A 20,752-nucleotide genomic window follows, 5' to 3' on the forward strand; every position below is an offset into this window, starting at 1 on the left:
GTGCATCATATTTGCCTTAGTCACTGCATCCTATTTCCTCAGTCACTGCATCTCCTTTCCACAGTCACGGCAATTTCATTTCACTCAGTCACTGCGTCCCATTTCACTCAGTCACTGCGTCCCATTTCCATCAGTCACTGCATCCCATTTCCCAGTCACTGCATCCCATTTCCCTCAGTCACTGCATCCCATTTCCCTCAGTCACTGCATCACATTTCCTCAGACACTGCGTCTCCTTTCCACAGTCACGGCAATTACATTTCACTGAGTCACTGCGACCCATATCACTCAGTCACGGCGTCCCATTTCCATCAGTCACTGCATCCCATTGCCGTCAGTCACTGCATCCCATTGTCCTCAGTCACTGCATCCCTTTTCACACAGTCACTGCATCCCCTTTCCCTCAGTCACTGCATCCCATTTCCCTCAGTCACTGCATCCCATTTCCTCAGTCACTGCATCTCCTTTATACAGTCACGGCAATTACATTTCACTCAGTCACTGCGTCCCATTTCACTCAGTCACTGCGTGCCATTTCCATCAGTCACTGCATCCCGTTTCCAACTGTCACTGCATAACATTTCCCAGTCACTGCATCCCATTGCCCTCAGTCACTGCATCCCATTTCACTCAGTCACTGCATCCCATTACCCTCAGACACTGCATCCCATTTCCGTCAGTCACTCCATCCCATTTCCCTCAGTCGCAGCATCCTATACCCGACAGACACTGCATTTCCTTTCCTTAACACAGTGCATCGCATTTCACTCAGTCACTGCATCCCACTTCACTCAGTCACTGCATCCATTTCCATCAGTCACTGCCTCCCATTACCCTCAGTCACTGCATCCCATTACCCTCAGTCGCAGCATCCCATTTCCTCAGTCACTGCATCTCCTTTCCACAGTCACGGCAATTACATTTCACTCAGTCACTGCGTCCCATTTCCATCAGTCACTGCATCCCATTTCCAACTGTCACTGCATCCCATTTCCTCAGTCACTGCTTCCCATTTCGCTCAGTCACTGCATCCCATTTCCCTCAGTCACTGCATCCCATTGCCCTCAGTCACTGCCTCCCATTGTGCTCAGTCAGTGCATCCCATTTCACTCAGTCACTGCATCCCATTCCCCTCAGACACTGCATCCCATTTCCGTCAGTCACTCCATCCCATTTCCCTCAGTCGCAGCATCCTATATCCCACAGACACTGCATTTCCTTTCCTTAAGACACTGCTTCGCATTTCACTCAGTCACTGCATCCCATTTCACTCAGTCACTGCATCCATTTCCATCAGTCACTGCATCCCATTACCCTCAGTCACTGCATCCCATTACCCTCAGTCGCAGCATCCCATTTGCCACAGACACTGCATTTCATTTCCCTTCGTCACTGCATCTCATTTCCAACAGTCACTGCATCCCATTTCACTCCCCACTGCATCCCATTTCACTCAGCCACTGCATCCCAGTTCACATAGTCACCGCATCCCACTTCACACAGTCACCACATCCCAGTTCACAAAGTCACCGCATACCAGTTCCGTCAGTCACTGCATTCCAGTTCCATCAGTCACTGTATCCGATTTCTATCAGTCACTGCGCGCATTTCCCTCAGTCACTGCATCTCATTTCACTCATTCACTGCATCCCATTTCACTCAGTCACTGCATCCCATTTCACTCAGTCAGTGCGTCACATTTCACTCAGGCCCTGTATCCCATTTCCCTAAGTCACTGCACCCAAAGCCCGCCCAGGCACTGCATCCCTATTAACTCAGTCACTCCTTCCCAGTACCTCCATCACAGCATCCCATTTCACTCAGTCACTGCTTCCATTTCCATCAGTCACTGCATCCCATTCCCCTCAGTCATTGCATCCCATTACCCTCAGTCCCAGCATCCCATTTCCCACAGACACTGCATTTCATTTCCCTAAGTCACTGCATCTCATTTCCACCAGTCACTGCATCCCATTTCATTCCCCACTGCATCTCATTTCACTCAGTCACTGCATCCCATTTCACTCAGTCACTGCATCCCATTACCCTCAGTCACTGCACACCATTTCCGTCAGTCATTGCATCCCATTTCCCTCAGTCACTGCATACCATTTCCCTCAGTCACTGCATACCATTTCCATCAGTCACTGCATCTCATTTCACTCAGTCACTGCATCCCATTTCCGTCAGTCACTGCATCCCATTTCCCTCAGTCACTGCATCCCATTGCCCTCAGTCACTGCATCCCATTGTCCTCAGTCACTGCATCCCATTTCACTCAGTCACTGCATCCCATTACCTCAGTCACTGCATCTCCTTTCCAGAGTCAAGGCAATTCCATTTCCCACAGTGACTGGATCCCATTGCCCTCAGTCACTGCATCCCATTGCCCTCAGCCAGTGCATCCCACTTCAATCAGTCACTGCATCTCCTTTTCACAGTCACGGCAATTACAATTCACTCAGTCACTGCGTCCCATTTCATTCAGTCACTGCGTCCCATTTCCATCAGTCACTGTATCCCATTTCCCTCAGTCACTGCATCCCATTTCCCTCAGTCACTGCATCCCATTGCCCTCAGTCACTGCATCCCATTGTCCTCAGTCACTGCATCCCATTTCACTCAGTCACTGCATCCCATTTCACTCAGTCACTGCATCCCATTACCCTCAGTCACTGCATCCCATTAACTTCAGTCGCAGGATCCCATTTCAAACAGACACTGCATCCCATTTCCGTCAGTCACTGCATCCCATTTCCGTCAGTCACTGCATCCCATTTCCCTCAGTCGCAGCATTCTACACCACACAGACACTGCATTTCCTTTCCTTAAGACACTGCATCGCATTTCACTCAGTCACTGCATCCCATTTCACTCAGTCACTGCATCCATTTCCATCAGTCACTGCCTCCCGTTACCCTCAGTCACTGCATCCCATTACCCTCAGTCGCAGCATCCCATTTCCCACAGACACTGCATTTCCTTTCCCTTAGTCACTGCATCTCATTTCCACCAGTCACTGCATCCCATTTCACTCAATGCTTCACTTTACACTCAGTCAGGGCACCCCATTTCCATCAGTCAGTGCGTCCCATTTCCTCAGTCACTGCATCTCCTTTCCACAGTCACGGCAATCCCATTTCACTCAGTCACTGCCTCCCATTTCCCACAGTGACTGCATCCCATTTCCCACGTCACTGCATCCCATTTCCCAGTCACTGCATCCCATTTCCCACAGTGACTGCATCCCATTTCCCACGTCACTGCATCCCATTTCCCAGTCACTGCATCCCATTTCCCTCAGTCACTGCATTCAATTTCTCTCAGTCACTGCTTCCCATTGCCCTCAGTCACTGCATCCCATTGTCCTCAGTCACTGCATCCCATTTCACTCAGTCACTGCATCCCATTTCACTCAGTCACTGCATCCCATTATCCTCAGTCACTGCATCCCATTAACTTCAGTCGCAGGATCCCATTTCAAACAGACACAGCATCCCATTTCCGTCAGTCACTGCATCCTATTGCCCTCAGTCACTGCATCCCATTGCCCTCAGCCACTGCATCCCACTTCACTCAGTCAGTGCATCTCCTTTCCACAGTCACGGCAATTCCATTTCACTCAGTCACTGCGTCCCATTTCACTCAGTCTTGCGTCCCATTTCCATCAGTCACTGCATCCCATTTCCCAGTCACTGCATCCCATTTCCCTCAGTCACTGCATCCCATTTCCCTCAGTCACTGCATCCCATTTCCTCAGTCACTGCATCTCGGTTTCACAGTCACGGCAATTACATTTCACTCAGTCACTGCGTCCCATTTCACTCAGTCACTGCGTCCCATTTCCATCAGTCACTGCATCCCATTTCCAACTGTCACTGCATCCCATTTCCCAGTCACTGCATCCCATTTCCCTCAGTCACTGCATCCCATTGCCCTCAGTCACTGCATCCCATTGTCCTCAGTCACTGCATCCCATTACCCTCAGTCACTGCATCCCATTAACTTCAGTCGCAGGATCCCATTTCAAACAGACACTGCATCCCATTTCCCTCAGTCACTGCATCTCATTTCACTCAGTCACTGCATCCCATTTCACTAAGTCACTGCATCCCATTTCCCTCAGTCACTGCATCCCACTTCCCTCAGTCACTGCATCCCATTAACTTCAGTCGCAGGATCCCATTTCAAACAGACACTGCATCCCATTTCCCTCAGTCACTGCATCTCATTTCACTCAGTCACTGCATCCCATTTCACTCAGTCACTGCATCCCATTTCCCTCAGTCACTGCATCCCACTTCCCTCAGTCACTGCATCCCATTTTCCACAGTGACTGCATCCCATTTCCGTCAGTCACTGCATCCCATTTCCCTCAGTCACTGCATCCCATTTCACTCAGTCACAGCATCCCATTGCCCTCAGTCACTGCATCCCATTGCCACCAGTCACTGCATCCCATTTCCCACAGTGACTGCATCCCATTTCACTCAGTCACTGCGTCCCATTTCCATCAGTCACTGCATCCCATTTCCCACTGTCACTGCATCCCATTTCCCAGTCACTGCATCCCATTACCCTCAGTCACTGCATCCCATTTCCCTCAGTCACTGCATCCCATTTCCTCAGTCACTGCATCTCCTTTCCACAGTCACGGCAATTCCATTTCACTCAGTCACTGCGTCCCATTTCACTCAGTCACTGCGTCCCATTTCCATCAGTCACTGCATCCCATTTCCCACTGTCACTGCATCCCATTTCCCAGTCACTGCATCCCATTTCCCTCAGTCACTATATCCCATTTCCCTCAGTCACTGCATCCCATTTCCTCAGTCACTGCATCTCCTTTCCACAGTCACGGCAATTACATTTCACCCAGTCACTGCGTCCCATTTCACTCAGTCGCTGCGTCCCATTTCCGTCAGTCACTGCTTCCAATTTCCCTCAGTCACTGCATCCCATTTCACTCAGTCACTGCATCCCATTCCACTCAGTCACTGCATCCCATTTCACTCAGTCACTGCATCCCATTTCCCACTGTCACTGCATCCCATTTCACTCAATCACTGCATCTCCTTCACCACAGTCACTGCATCCCATTCCCCACAGACACGGCATCCCATTCACTTGAGTCGCAGCATCCCATTTCAAACATACACTGCATCTCCTTTCCCTCAGTCACTGCATCCCTATTCACACAGCCACTGCATCCCATTTCACACAGCCGCTGCATCCCATTTCACACAGCCAGTGCATCCCATTTCACACAGCCACTGCATCCCATTTCACGCAGCCACTGCATCCCATTTCACACAGCCACTGCATCTCATTTCACTCAATGCTTCACTTTACACTCAGTCAGGGCATCCCATTTCCATCAGTCAGTGCGTCCCATTTCATTCCTCACTGCATCTCATTTCACGCAGTCAGGGCGATCCCATTTCACTCAGTCACTGCATCCCATTTCCCACAGTGACTGCATCCCATTTCCCACGTCACTGCATCCCATTTCCCAGTCACTGCATCCCATTTCCCTCAGTCACTGCATCCAATTTCCCTCAGTCACTGCATCCCATTTCACTCAGTCACTGCATCCCATTACCCTCAGTCACTGCATCCCATTAACTTCAGTCGCAGGATCCCATTTCAAACAGACACTGCATCCCATTTCACTCAATCACTGCGTCCCATTTCACTCAGTCACTGCGTCCCATTTCCATCAGTCACTGCTTCCCATTTCCAACTGTCACTGCATCCCATTTCCCAGTCACTGCATCCCATTTCCCTCAGTCACTGCATCCAATTTCCCTCAGTCACTGCATCCCATTGCCCTCAGTCACTGCATCCCATTGTCCTCAGTCACTGCATCCCATTTCACTCAGTCACTGCATCCCATTTCACTCAGTCACTGCATCCCATTTCAAAAAGACACTGCATCCCATTTCCGTCAGTCACTGCATCCCATTTTCCTCAGTCACTGCATACCATTTCACTCAGTCACTGCATCCCATTTCACTCAGTCACTGCATCCCATTCCACTCAGTCACTGCATCCCATTTCACTCAGTCAGTGCGTCACATTTCACTCAGGCACTGTATCCCATTTCCCTCAGTCACTGCACCCCAAGCCCGCTCGGGCACGGCATCCCTATTAACTCAGTCACTCCTTTCCAGTACCTCCGTCACTGCATCCCATTTCATTCAGTCACTGCTTCCATTTCCATCAGTCACTGCATCCCATTACCCTCAGTCCCAGCATCCCATTTCCCACAGACACTGCATTTCATTTCCCTAAGACACGGCATCTTATTTCCACCAGTCAGTGCATCCCGTTTCATTCCCCAATGCATCTCATTTCACGCAGTCACTGCATCCCATTTCACTCAGTCGCTGCATGCCATTCCACTCAGTCACTGCATCCCATTCCACTCAGTCACTGCATACCATTTCACTCAATGAGTGCATCATATTTGCCTTAGTCACTGCATCCTATTTCCTCAGTCACTGCATCTCCTTTCCACAGTCACGGCAATTCCATTTCACTCAGTCACTGCGTCCCATTTCACTCAGTCACTGCGTCCCATTTCCATCAGTCACTGCATCCCATTTCCCAGTCACTGCATCCCATTTCCCTCAGTCACTGCATCCCATTTCCCTCAGTCACTGCATCACATTTCCTCAGTCACTGCATCTCCTTTCCACAGTCACGGCAATTACATTTCACTCAGTCACTGCGACCCATTTCACTCAGTCACGGCGTCAAATTTCCATCGGTCACTGCATCCCATTGCCATCAGTCACATGCATGCCATTGTCCTCAGTCACTGCATCCCTTTTCACACAGTCACTGCATCCCATTTCCCTCAGTCACTGCATCCCATTTCCCTCAGTCACTGCATCCCATTTCCTCAGTCACTGCATCTCTTTTATACAGTCACGGCAATTACATTTCACTCAGTCACTGCGTCCCATTTCACTCAGTCACTGCGTCCCATTTCCATCAGTCACTGCATCCCGTTTCCAACTGTCACTGCATAACATTTCCCAGTCACTGCATCCCATTGCCCTCAGTCACTGCATCCCATTTCACTCAGTCACTGCATCCCATTTCACTCAGTCACTGCATCCCATTACCCTCAGACACTGCATCCCATTTCCGTCAGTCACTCCATCCCATTTCCCTCAGTCGCAGCATCCTATACCCGACAGACACTGCATTTCCTTTCCTTAAGACACTGCATCGCATTTCACTCAGTCACTGCATCCCATTTCACTCAGTCACTGCATCCATTTGCATCAGTCACTGCCTCCCATTACCCTCAGTCACTGCATCCCATTACCCTCAGTCGCAGCATCCCATTTCCCACAGACACTGCATTTCCTTTACCTTAGTCACTGCATCTCATTTCCACCAGTCACTGCATCCCATTTCACTCAATGCTTCACTTTACACTCAGTCAGGGCATCCCATTACCATCAGTCAGTGCGTCCCATTTCCTCAGTCACTGCATCTCCTTTCCACAGTCACGGCAATCCCATTTCACTCAGTCACTGCATCCCATTTCCCAGAGTGACTGCATCCCATTTCCCACGTCACTGCATCCCATTTCCCAGTCACTGCATCCCATTTCCCACAGTGACTGCATCCCATTTCCCACGTCACTGCATCCCATTTCCCAGTCACTGCATCCCAATACCCTCAGTCACTGCATTCAATTTCTCTCAGTCACGGCATCCCATTGCCCTCAGTCACTGCATCCCAATGTCCTCAGTCACTGCATCCCATTTCACTCAGTCACTGCATCCCATTTCACTCAGTCACTGCATCCCATTACCCTCAGTCACTGCATCCCATGAACTTCAGTCGCAGGATCCCATTTCAAACAGACACAGCATCCCATTTCCGTCAGTCACTGCATCCCATTGCCCTCAGCCACTGCATCCCATTGCCCTCAGCCACTGCATCCCACTTCACTCAGTCAGTGCATCTCCTTTCCACAGTCACGGCAATTCCATTTCACTCAGTCACTGCGTCCCATTTCACTCAGTCTTGCGTCCCATTTCCATCAGTCACTGCATCCCATTTCCCACTGTCACTGCATCCCATTTCCCACTGTCACTGCATCCCATTTCCCAGTCTCTGCATCCCATTTCCCTCAGTCACTGCATCCCATTTCCTCAGTCACTGCATCTCGGTTTCACAGTCACGGCAATTACATTTCACTCAGTCACTGCGTCCCATTTCACTCAGTCACTGCGTCCCATTTCCATCAGTCACTGCATCCCATTTCCAACTGTCACTGCATCCCATTTCCCAGTCACTGCATCCCATTTCCCTCAGTCACTGCATCCCATTTCACTCAGTCACTGCATCCCATTTCCCTCAGTCACTGCATCGACTTCCCTCAGTCACTGCATCCCACTTCCCACAGTGACTGCATCCCATTTCCGTCAGTCACTGCATCCCATTTCCCTCAGTCACTGCATCCCATTGCCCTCAGTCACTGCATCCCCTTGGCCTCAGCCACTGCATCCCACTTCACTCAGTCACTGCATCTCCTTTCCACAGTCACAGCAATCCCATTTCCCTCAGTCACTGCATCCCATTTTCTCAGTCACTGCATCTCCTTTCCACAGTCACGGCAATCCCATTTCACTCAGTCACTGCATCCCATTTCACTCAGTCACTGCATCCCATTGCCCTCAGTCACTGCATCCCATTGCCCTCAGTCACTGCATCCCATTTCCCACAGTGACTGCATCCCATTTCACTCAGTCACTGCGTCCCATTTCCATCAGTCACTGCATCCCATTTCCAACTGGCACTGCATCCCATTTCCCAGTCACTGCATCCCATTTCCCTCAGTCACTGCATCCCATTTCCCTCAGTCACGGCATCCCATTGTCCACAGTCACTGCATCCCATTTCACTCAGTCAATGAATCCCATTACACTCAGACACTGCATCCCATTTCCGTCAGTCACTCCATCCCATTTCCCTCAGTCGCAGCATCCTATATCCCACAGACACTGCATTTCCTTTCCTTAAGACACTGTTTCGCATTTCACTCAGTCACTGCATCCCATTTCACTCAGTCACTGCATCCATTTCCATCAGTCACTGCATCCCATTACCCTCAGTCGCAGCATCCCATTTCCTACAGACACTGCATTTCCTTTACCTTAGTCACTGCATCTCATTTCCACCAGTCACTGCATCCCATTTCACTCCCCACTGCATCCCATTTCACTCAGCCGCTGCATCCCATTTCACTCAGCCACTGCATCCCAGTTCACATAGTCACCGCATCCCACTTCACACAGTCACCACATCCCAGTTCACAAAGTCACCGCATCCCAGTTCCGTCAGTCACTGCATCCCAGTTCCATCAGTCACTGTATCCGATTTCTATCAGTCACTGCGCGCATTTCACTCAGTCACTGCATCTCATTTCACTCATTCACTGCTTCCCATTTCATGCAGTCACTGCATCGCATTTCACTCAGTCACTGCATCCCATTCCACTCAGTCACTGCATCCCATTACCCTCAGTCACTGCATCCCATTAACTTCAGTCGCAGGATCCCATTTCAAACAGACACTGCATTCCATTTCCGTCAGTCACTGCATCCCATTTCCCTCAGTCACTGCATCCCATTTCCCTCAGTCACTGCATCCCATTTCAAACAGACACTGCATCCCATTTCCGTCAGTGACTGCATCCCATTTCACTCAGTCACTGCTTCCATTTCCATCAGTCACTGCATCCCATTACCCTCAGTCCCAGCATCCCATTTCCCACAGACACTGCATTTCATTTCCCTAAGACACTGCATCTTATTTCCACCAGTCAGTGCATCCCGTTTCATTCCCCAATGCATCTCATTTCACGCAGTCACTGCATCGCATTTCACTCAGTCACTGCATCCCATTTCACTCAGTCACTGCATCCCATTTCACTCAGTCGCTGCATCCCATTCCACTCAGTCACTGCATCCCATTCCACTCAGTCACTGCATACCATTTCACTCAATGAGTGCATCATATATGCCTTAGTCACTGCATCCTATTTCCTCAGTCACTGCATCTCCTTTCCACAGTCACGGCAATTTCATTTCACTCAGTCACTGCGTCCCATTTCACTCAGTCACTGCGTCCCATTTCCATCAGTCACTGCATCCCATTTCCCAGTCACTGCATCCCATTTCCCTCAGTCACTGCATCCCATTTCCCTCAGTCACTGCATCACATTTCCTCAGACACTGCGTCTCCTTTCCACAGTCACGGCAATTACATTTCACTGAGTCACTGCGACCCATTTCACTCAGTCACGGCGTCCCATTTCCATCAGTCACTGCATCCCATTGCCGTCAGTCACTGCATCCCATTGTCCTCAGTCACTGCATCCCTTTTCACACAGTCACTGCATCCCCTTTCCCTCAGTCACTGCATCCCATTTCCCTCAGTCACTGCATCCCATTTCCTCAGTCACTGCATCTCCTTTATACAGTCACGGCAATTACATTTCACTCAGTCACTGCGTCCCATTTCACTCAGTCACTGCGTGCCATTTCCATCAGTCACTGCATCCCGTTTCCAACTGTCACTGCATAACATTTCCCAGTCACTGCATCCCATTGCCCTCAGTCACTGCATCCCATTTCACTCAGTCACTGCATCCCATTACCCTCAGACACTGCATCCCATTTCCGTCAGTCACTCCATCCCATTTCCGTCAGTCGCAGCATCCTATACCCGACAGACACTGCATTTCCTTTCCTTAACACAGTGCATCGCATTTCACTCAGTCACTGCATCCCACTTCACTCAGTCACTGCATCCATTTCCATCAGTCACTGCCTCCCATTACCCTCAGTCACTGCATCCCATTACCCTCAGTCGCAGCATCCCATTTCCTACAGACACTGCTCTTCCTTTCCCTTAGTCACTGCATCTCATTTCCACCAGTCACTGCATCCCATTTCACTCCCCACTGCATCCCATTTCACTCAGCCACTGCATCCCATTTCACTCAGCCACTGCATCCCAGTTCACATAGTCACCGCATCCCACTTCACACAGTCACCACATCCCTGTTCACAAAGTCACCGCATCCCAATTCCGTCAGTCACTGCATCCCAGTTCCATCAGTCACTGTATCCGATTTCTATCAGTCACAGCGCGCATTTCACTCAGTCACTGCATTCAATTTCACTCAGTCACTGCATCCCATTCCACTCAGTCACTGCATCCCATTTCACTCAGTCAGTGCGTCACATTTCACTCAGGCACTGCATCCCATTTCCCTAAGTCACTGCACCCAAAGCCCGCTCAGGCACTGCATCCCTATTAACTCAGTCACTCCTTCCCAGTACCTCCGTTACTGCATCCCATTTCACTCAGTCACCGCTTCCATTTCCATCAGTCACTGCATCCCATTGTCCTCAGTCACTGCATCCCATTGTCCTCAGTCACTGCATCCCATTTCACTCAGTCACTGCATCCCATTTCACTCAGTCACTGCCTCCCATTTCACTCAGTCACTGCCTCCCATTACCCTCAGTCACTGCATCCCATTACCCTCAGTCACTGCATCCCATTAACTTCAGTCGCAGGATCCCATTTCAAACAGACACTCCATCCCATTTCCCTCAGTCACTGTATCTCATTTCAATCAGTCACTGCATCCCATTTCCCTCAGTCACTGCATCCCATTTCCCTCAGTCACTGCATCCAAACTTCCCTCAGTCAGTGCATCCCATTTCACTCAGTCTCTGCATCCCATTTCACTCAGTCCCTGCATCCCATTTCACTCAGTCACTGCATCCCATTTCACTCAGTCACTGCATCCCATTTCACTCAGTCAGTGAATCACATTTCCCTCAGTCACTGCATCACATTTCCTCAGTCACTGCATCTCCTTTTCACAGTCACGGCAATTCCATTTCCAACAGTGACTGCATCCCATTGCCCTCAGTCACTGCATCCCATTGCCCTCAGCCACTGCATCCCACTTCACTCAGTCAGTGCATCTCCTTTCCACAGTCACGGCAATTCCATTTCACTCAGTCTTGCGTCCCATTTCCATCAGTCACTGCATCCCATTTCCCACTGTCACTGCATCCCATTTCCCAGTCACTGCGTCCCATTTCACTCAGTCACTGCGTCCCATTTCCATCAGTCACTGCATCCCATTTCCAACTGTCACTGCATCCCATTTCCCAGTCACTGCATCCCATTTCCCTCAGTCACTGCATCCCATTTCCCTCAGTCACGGCATCCCATTGCCCTCAGTCACTGCATCCCATTTCACTCAGTCACTGCATCCCATTTCACTCAGTCACTGCATCCCATTTCACTCAGTCACTGCATCCCATTACCCTCAGTCACTGCGTCCCATTAACTTCAGTCGCAGGAGCCCATTTCAAACAGACACTGCATCCCATTTCCCTCAGTCACTGCATCTCATTTCACTCAGTCACTGCATCCCATTTCACACAGTCACTGCATCCCATTTCCCTCAGTCACTGCATCCCACTTCCCTCAGTCACTGCATCCCATTTCCCACAGTGACTGCATCCCATTTCCGTCAGTCACTGCATCCCATTTCCCTTAGTCACTGCATCCCATTGCCCTCAGTCACTGCATCCCCTTGGCCTCAGTCACTGCATCCCACTTCACTCAGTCACTGCATCCATTTCCATCAGTCACAGCAATCCCATTACCCTCAGTCACTGCATCCCATTACCCTCAGTCGCAGCATCCCATTTCCTACAGACACTGCACTTCCTTTCCCTTAGTCACTGCATCTCATTTCCACCAGTCACTGCATCCCATTTCACTCCCCACTGCATCCCATTTCACTCCCCACTGCATCCCATTTCACTCAGCCACTGCATCCCAGTTCACATAGTCACCGCATCCCACTTCACACAGTCACCACATCCCTGTTCACAAAGTCACCGCATCCCAATTCCGTCAGTCACTGCATCCCAGTTCCATCAGTCACTGTATCCGATTTCTATCAGTCACAGCGCGCATTTCACTCAGTCACTGCATCCAATTTCACTCAGTCACTGCATCCCATTCCACTCAGTCACTGCATCCCATTTCACTCAGTCAGTGCGTCACATTTCACTCAGGCACTGTATCCCATTTCCCTAAGTCACTGCACCCAAAGCCCGCTCAGGCACTGCATCCCTATTAACTCAGTCACTCCTTCCCAGTACCTCCGTTACTGCATCCCATTTCACTCAGTCACCGCTTCCATTTCCATCAGTCACTGCATCCCATTGTCCTCAGTCACTGCATCCCATTTCACTCAGTCACTGCATCCCATTTCACTCAGTCACTGCCTCCCATTACCCTCAGTCACTGCATCCCATTACCCTCAGTCACTGCATCCCATTACCCTCAGTCACTGCATCCCATTTCAAACAGACACTCCATCTCATTTCCCTCGGTCACTGTATCTCATTTCCCACAGTGACTGCATCACATTTCCGTCAGTCACTGCATCCCATTTCCCTTAGTCACTGCATCCCATTGCCCTCAGTCACTGCATCCCCTTGGCCTCAGCCACTGCATCCCATTTCCTCAGTCACTGCATCTCCTTTCCACAGTCACGGCAATCCCATTGCCCTCAGTCACTGCATCCCATTGCCACCAGTCACTGCATCCCATTTCCCACAGTGACTGCATCCCATTTCCCACAGTGACTGCATCCCATTTCACTCAGTCACTGTGTCCCATTTCCATCAGTCACTGCATCCCATTTCCCACTGTCACTGCATCCCATTTCCCAGTCACTGCATCCCATTACCCTCAGTGACTGCATCCCATTTCCCTCAGTCACTGCATACCATTTCCTCAGTCACTGCATCTCCTTTCCACAGTCACGGCAATTACAATTCACTCAGTCACTGCGTCCCATTTCACTCAGTCACTGCGTCCCATTTCCCTCAGTCACTGCATCCCATTTCCCTCAGTCACTGCATCACATTTCCTCAGTCACTGCATCTCCTTTCCACAGTCACGGCAATTACATTTCACTCAGTCACTGCGACCCATTTCACTCAGTCACGGCGTCCCATTTCCATCAGTCACTGCATCCCATTGCCGTCAGTCACTGCATCCCATTGTCCTCAGTCACTGCATCCCTTTTCACACAGTCACTGCATCCCCTTTCCCTCAGTCACTGCATCCCATTTCCCTCAGTCACTGCATCCCATTTCCCTCAGTCACTGCATCCCATTTCCTCAGTCACTGCATCTCCTTTATACAGTCACGGCAATTACATTTCACTCAGTCACTGCGTCCCATTTCACTCAGTCACTGCGTGCCTTTTCCATCAGTCACTGCATCCCGTTTCCAACTGTCACTGCATAACATTTCCCAGTCACTGCATCCCATTGCCCTCAGTCACTGCATCCCATTTCACTCAGTCACTGCATCCCATTACCCTCAGACACTGCATCCCATTTCCGTCAGTCACTCCATCCCATTTCCCTCAGTCGCAGCATCCTATACCCGACAGACACTGCATTTCCTTTCCTTAAGACACTGCATCGCATTTCACTCAGTCACTGCATCCCACTTCACTCAGTCACTGCATCCATTTCCATCAGTCACTGCCTCCCATTACCCTCAGTCACTGCATCCCATTACCCTCAGTCGCAGCATCCCATTTCCCACAGACACTGCACTTCCTTTCCCTTAGTCACTGCATCTCATTTCCACCAGTCACTGCGTCCCATTTCACTCAATGCTTCACTTTACACTCAGTCAGGGCATCCCATTACCATCAGTCAGTGCGTCCCATTTCCTCAGTCACTGCATCTCCTTTCCACAGTCACGGCAATCCCATTTCACTCAGTCACTGCATCCCATTTCCCAGAGTGACTGCATCCCATTTCCCACGTCACTGCATCCCATTTCCCAGTCACTGCATCCCATTTCCCACAGTGACTGCATCCCATTTCCCACGTCACTGCATCCCATTTCCCAGTCACTGCATCCCAATACCCTCAGTCACTGCATTCAATTTCTCTCAGTCACGGCATCCCATTGCCCTCAGTCACTGCATCCCATTGTCCTCAGTCACTGCATCCCATTTCACTCAGTCACTGCATCCCATTTCACTCAGTCACTGCATCCCATTACCCTCAGTCACTGCATCCCATGAACTTCAGTCGCAGGATCCCATTTCAAACAGACACAGCATCCCATTTCCGTCAGTCACTGCATCCCATTGCCCTCAGCCACTGCATCCCATTGCCCTCAGCCACTGCATCCCACTTCACTCAGTCAGTGCATCTCCTTTCCACAGTCACGGCAATTCCATTTCACTCAGTCACTGCGTCCCATTTCACTCAGTCTTGCGTCCCATTTCCATCAGTCACTGCATCCCATTTCCCACTGTCACTGCATCCCATTTCCCACTGTCACTGCATCCCATTTCCCAGTCTCTGCATCCCATTTCCCTCAGTCACTGCATCCCATTTCCTCAGTCACTGCATCTCGGTTTCACAGTCACGGCAATTACATTTCACTCAGTCACTGTGTCCCATTTCACTCAGTCACTGCGTCCCATTTCCATCAGTCACTGCATCCCATTTCCAACTGTCACTGCATCCCATTTCCCAGTCACTGCATCCCATTTCCCTCAGTCACTGCATCCCATTTCACTCAGTCACTGCATCCCATTTCCCTCAGTCACTGCATCCCACTTCCCTCAGTCACTGCATCCCACTTCCCACAGTGACTGCATCCCATTTCCGTCAGTCACTGCATCCCATTTCCCTCAGTCACTGCATCCCATTGCCCTCAGTCACTGCATCCCCTTGGCCTCAGCCACTGCATCCCACTTCACTCAGTCACTGCATCTCCTTTCCACAGTCACAGCAATCCCATTTCCCTCAGTCACTGCATCCCATTTCCTCAGTCACTGCATCTCCTTTCCACAGTCACGGCAATCCCATTTCACTCAGTCACTGCATCCCATTTCACTCAGTCACTGCATCCCATTGCCCTCAGTCACTGCATCCCATTGCCCTCAGTCACTGCATCCCATTTCCCACAGTGACTGCATCCCATTTCACTCAGTCACTGCATCCCATTTCCATCAGTCACTGCATCCCATTTCCAACTGGCACTGCATCCCATTTCCCAGTCACTGCATCCCATTTCCCTCAGTCACTGCATCCCATTTCCCTCAGTCACGGCATCCCATTGTCCACAGTCACTGCATCCCATTTCACTCAGTCAATGAATCCCATTACACTCAGACACTGCATTCCATTTCCGTCAGTCACTCCATCCCATTTCCCTCAGTCGCAGCATCCTATATCCCACAGACACTGCATTTCCTTTCCTTAAGACACTGTTTCGCATTTCACTCAGTCACTGCATCCCATTTCACTCAGTCACTGCATCCATTTCCATCAGTCACTGCATCCCATTACCCTCAGTCGCAGCATCCCATTTCCCACAGACACTGCATTTCCTTTACCTTAGTCACTGCATCTCATTTCCACCAGTCACTGCATCCCATTTCACTCCCCACTGCATCCCATTTCACTCAGCCGCTGCATCCCATTTCACTCAGCCACTGCATCCCAGTTCACATAGTCACCGCATCCCACTTCACACAGTCACCACATCCCAGTTCACAAAGTCACCGCATCCCAGTTCCGTCAGTCACTGCATCCCAGTTCCATCAGTCACTGTATCCGATTTCTATCAGTCACTGCGCGCATTTCACTCAGTCACTGCATCTCATTTCACTCATTCACTGCTTCCCATTTCATGCAGTCACTGCATCGCATTTCACTCAGTCACTGCATCCCATTCCACTCAGTCACTGCATCCCATTACCCTCAGTCACTGCATCCCATTAACTTCAGTCGCAGGATCCCATTTCAAACAGACACTGCATTCCATTTCCGTCAGTCACTGCATCCCATTTCCCTCAGTCACTGCATACCATTTCCCTCAGTCACTGCATCCCATTTCAAACAGACACTGCATCCCATTTCCGTCAGTGACTGCATCCCATTTCACTCAGTCACTGCATACCATTTCACTCAGTCACTGCATCTCATTTCACTCAGTCACTGCATTCCATTTCACTCAGTCACTGCATCCCATTCCACTCAGCCACTGCATCCCATTTCACTCAGTCAGTGCGTCACATTTCACTCAGGCACTGTATCCCATTTCCCTAAGTCACTGCACCCCAAGCCCGCTCGGGCACTGCATCCCTATTAACTCAGTCACTCCTTTCCAGTACCTCCGTCACTGCATCCCATTTCACTCAGTCACTGCTTCCATTTCCATCAGTCACTGCATCCCATTACCCTCAGTCCCAGCATCCCATTTCCCACAGACACTGCATTTCATTTCCCTAAGACACTGCATCTTATTTCCACCAGTCAGTGCATCCCGTTTCATTCCCCAATGCATCTCATTTCACGCAGTCACTGCATCGCATTTCACTCAGTCACTGCATCCCATTTCACTCAGTCACTGCATCCCATTTCACTCAGTCGCTGCATCCCATTCCACTCAGTCACTGCATCCCATTCCACTCAGTCACTGCATACCATTTCACTCAATGAGTGCATCATATTTGCCTTAGTCACTGCATCCTATTTCCTCAGTCACTGCATCTCCTTTCCACAGTCACGGCAATTTCATTTCACTCAGTCACTGCGTCCCATTTCACTCAGTCACTGCGTCCCATTTCCATCAGTCACTGCATCCCATTTCCCAGTCACTGCATCCCATTTCCCTCAGTCACTGCATCCCATTTCCCTCAGTCACTGCATCACATTTCCTCAGACACTGCATCTCCTTTCCACAGTCACGGCAATTACATTTCACTGAGTCACTGCGAACCATTTCACTCAGTCACGGCGTCCCATTTCCATCAGTCACTGCATCCCATTGCCGTCAGTCACTGCATCCCATTGTCCTCAGTCACTGCATCCCTTTTCACACAGTCACTGCATCCCCTTTCCCTCAGTCACTGCATCCCATTTCCCTCAGTCACTGCATCCCATTTCCCTCAGTCACTGCATCCCATTTCCTCAGTCACTGCATCTCCTTTATACAGTCACGGCAATTACATTTCACTCAGTCACTGCGTCCCATTTCACTCAGTCACTGCGTGCCATTTCCATCAGTCACTGCATCCCGTTTCCAACTGTCACTGCATAACATTTCCCAGTCACTGCATCCCATTGCCCTCAGTCACTGCATCCCATTTCACTCAGTCACTGCATCCCATTACCCTCAGACACTGCATCCCATTTCCGTCAGTCACTCCATCCCATTTCCGTCAGTCGCAGCATCCTATACCCGACAGACACTGCATTTCCTTTCCTTAACACAGTGCATCGCTTTTCACTCAGTCACTGCATCCCACTTCACTCAGTCACTGCATCCATTTCCATCAGTCACTGCCTCCCATTACCCTCAGTCACTGCATCCCATTACCCTCAGTCGCAGCATCCCATTTCCTACAGACACTGCTCTTCCTTTCCCTTAGTCACTGCATCTCATTTCCACCAGTCACTGCATCCCATTTCACTCCCCACTGCATCCCATTTCACTCAGCCACTGCATCCCATTTCACTCAGCCACTGCATCCCAGTTCACATAGTCACCGCATCCCACTTCACACAGTCACCACATCCCTGTTCACAAAGTCACCGCATCCCAATTCCGTCAGTCACTGCATCCCAGTTCCATCAGTCACTGTATCCGATTTCTATCAGTCACAGCGCGCATTTCACTCAGTCACTGCATTCAATTTCACTCAGTCACTGCATCCCATTCCACTCAGTCACTGCATCCCATTTCACTCAGTCAGTGCGTCACATTTCACTCAGGCACTGTATCCCATTTCCCTAAGTCACTGCACCCAAAGCCCGCTCAGGCACTGCATCCCTATTAACTCAGTCACTCCTTCCCAGTACCTCCGTTACTGCATCCCATTTCACTCAGTCACCGCTTCCATTTCCATCAGTCACTGCATCCCATTGTCCTCAGTCACTGCATCCCATTGTCCTCAGTCACTGCATCCCATTTCACTCAGTCACTGCATCCCATTTCACTCAGTCACTGCCTCCCATTTCACTCAGTCACTGCCTCCCATTACCCTCAGTCACTGCATCCCATTACCCTCAGTCACTGCATCCCATTACCCTCAGTCGCAGGATCCCATTTCAAACAGACACTCCATCCCATTTCCCTCAGTCACTGTATCTCAATTCAATCAGTCACTGCATCCCATTTCCCTCAGTCACTGCATCCCATTTCCCTCAGTCACTGCATCCAAACTTCCCTCAGTCAGTGCATCCCATTTCACTCAGTCTCTGCATCCCATTTCACTCAGTCACTGCCTCCCATTACCCTCAGTCACTGCATCCCATTTCACTCAGTCACTGCATCCCATTTCACTCAGTCAGTGAATCACATTTCCCTCAGTCACTGCATCACATTTCCTCAGTCACTGCATCTCCTTTTCACAGTCACGGCAATTCCATTTCCATCAGTCACTGCATCCCATTGCCCTCAGTCATGCATCCCACTTCACTCAGTCAGTGCATCTCCTTTTCACAGTCACGGCAATTCCATTTCCAACAGTGACTGCATCCCATTGCCCTCAGCCACTGCATCCCACTTCACTCAGTCAGTGCATCTCCTTTCCACAGTCACGGCAATTCCATTTCACTCAGTCTTGCGTCCCATTTCCATCAGTCACTGCATCCCATTGTCCTCAGTCACTGCATCCCATTGTCCTCAGTCACTGCATCCCATTTCACTCAGTCACTGCATCCCATTTCACTCAGTCACTGCCTCCCATTACCCTCAGTCACTGCATCCCATTACCCTCAGTCACTGCATCCCATTACCCTCAGTCACTGCATCCCATTTCAAACAGACACTCCATCTCATTTCCCTCGGTCACTGTATCTCATTTCCCACAGTGACTGCATCACATTTCCGTCAGTCACTGCATCCCATTTCCCTTAGTCACTGCATCCCATTGCCCTCAGTCACTGCATCCCCTTGGCCTCAGCCACTGCATCCCATTTCCTCAGTCACTGCATCTCCTTTCCACAGTCACGGCAATCCCATTGCCCTCAGTGACTGCATCCCATTTCCCTCAGTCACTGCATACCATTTCCTCAGTCACTGCATCTCCTTTCCACAGTCACGGCAATTACAATTCACTCAGTCACTGCGTCCCATTTCACTCAGTCACTGCGTCCCATTTCCCTCAGTCACTGCATCCCATTTCCCTCAGTCACTGCATCACATTTCCTCAGTCACTGCATCTCCTTTCCACAGTCACGGCAATTACATTTCACTCAGTCACTGCGACCCATTTCACTCAGTCACGGCGTCCCATTTCCATCAGTCACTGCATCCCATTGCCGTCAGTCACTGCATCCCATTGTCCTCAGTCACTGCATCCCTTTTCACACAGTCACTGCATCCCCTTTCCCTCAGTCACTGCATCCCATTTCCCTCAGTCACTGCATCCCATTTCCCTCAGTCACTGCATCCCATTTCCTCAGTCACTGCATCTCCTTTATACAGTCACGGCAATTACATTTCACTCAGTCACTGCGTCCCATTTCACTCAGTCACTGCGTGCCTTTTCCATCAGTCACTGCATCCCGTTTCCAACTGTCACTGCATAACATTTCCCAGTCACTGCATCCCATTGCCCTCAGTCACT

Source organism: Stegostoma tigrinum, unplaced genomic scaffold, assembly GCF_030684315.1.
Source record: "Stegostoma tigrinum isolate sSteTig4 unplaced genomic scaffold, sSteTig4.hap1 scaffold_137, whole genome shotgun sequence".
In the NCBI taxonomy this organism is placed as follows: Eukaryota; Metazoa; Chordata; class Chondrichthyes; order Orectolobiformes; family Stegostomatidae; genus Stegostoma; species Stegostoma tigrinum.